Source organism: Galeopterus variegatus, unplaced genomic scaffold (assembly GCF_000696425.1).
Source record: "Galeopterus variegatus unplaced genomic scaffold, G_variegatus-3.0.2 Scaffold4577, whole genome shotgun sequence".
Lineage (NCBI taxonomy): Eukaryota > Metazoa > Chordata > Mammalia > Dermoptera > Cynocephalidae > Galeopterus > Galeopterus variegatus.
The window spans coordinates 2,203-3,497 of NW_007730688.1; positions in this window are offsets into that span (position 1 = coordinate 2,203).

Here is a 1,295-nt window from a genome sequence, read left to right on the forward strand (position 1 = left end):
AAGGGTTGAGATCCCCTTACCGGTCATCCTTTAAGAAAAAAAAAAATTAAAAAAAAAAAAATTGATGGGAAAAGGACAAAAAATGGGCAAAAAAATCATGAAGAGACAATTCACAAAAAAAACATATAAAAATGGTCCTTAAGCACATGAAAAGATGGTCAACCTCATTTTCAATTAGAAAAATGCAAATTAAAACTATACTGAAGGCCGGCCCGTGGCTCACTTGGTAGAGTGCGGTGCTGATAACACCAAGGCCGCGGGTTCGGATCCTATATAGGGATGGCCGGTTGGCTCACTGGCTGAGCGTGGTGCTGACAACACCAAGCCAAGGGTTGAGACCCCTTACCGGTCATCTTTTAAAAAAAATAAAAATAAAAAACTATACTGAGATGCTACTTCTCACCTCTCAGATTGATGAAAATTAAAAAGTATGACACCTCGTGTTGGCAAGGCTGTGGGAAAACAGGCATTCTCATACACTGCAAACGGAAATGCAAATTGGCATGATACTTACAGAAAGAAATGTGGAAATAGCTAACAAAACTGCATATGTGTTTACCTTTTGACCTAGCAACACCACTTCTAGAAATTTACTAGAAAATACACCTCCAGTAATACAAAAATATATATGCACAAAGTTATTCATTGAAGCATTGTTTGTAGTTGCAGAATATTGGAAAATATGTCCATATGTGGAAAAATGGTTGAATGAACTATGGTACATCCACATAATGGAGTACAATGCGGCTATACAGTTGTTTTAAATGAATAAGGAAAAACTCTATAACCAATATGAAGTGAATTTCCAGGATACATTAAGTGAAAAAAGCAAAGTACAAAAGATTATTTATAATATGCTACCCTTTGTGTAATATAGAAAGGGAAATAAAATACACACATCTGCTCATTTGTGCCAATAGAAACACAGCAAATAAACACAAATGGGGCTGGTCCGGTGGCGCACTGGAGAGTGCGCCACTTGAGAACGCGGCAGCATTCCCGCTGAGGGTTCGGATCCCATGTGGAAACCAGTACCCGCTCACTGGCTGAGCGTGGTGTGGACGCAACACCAAGGGTTGTGATCCTGTTGCCGGTCCCCGGTACGGGCGCGACACTGAGGGTTGCGATCCCGTAACCGGTCAGTAAAAAAGACAAAAAGGAAAAAAATAAACACAAATGAATGAGATTGGTTAGCTTCAGGACGTAGACGGAAATGAAGTGGAAAAGATGGGGAGTGAGAACAGGATAGAAAGAAGGATGTGTCACTTCTCTGAGTGTATGTGTTTGTTTTTTTT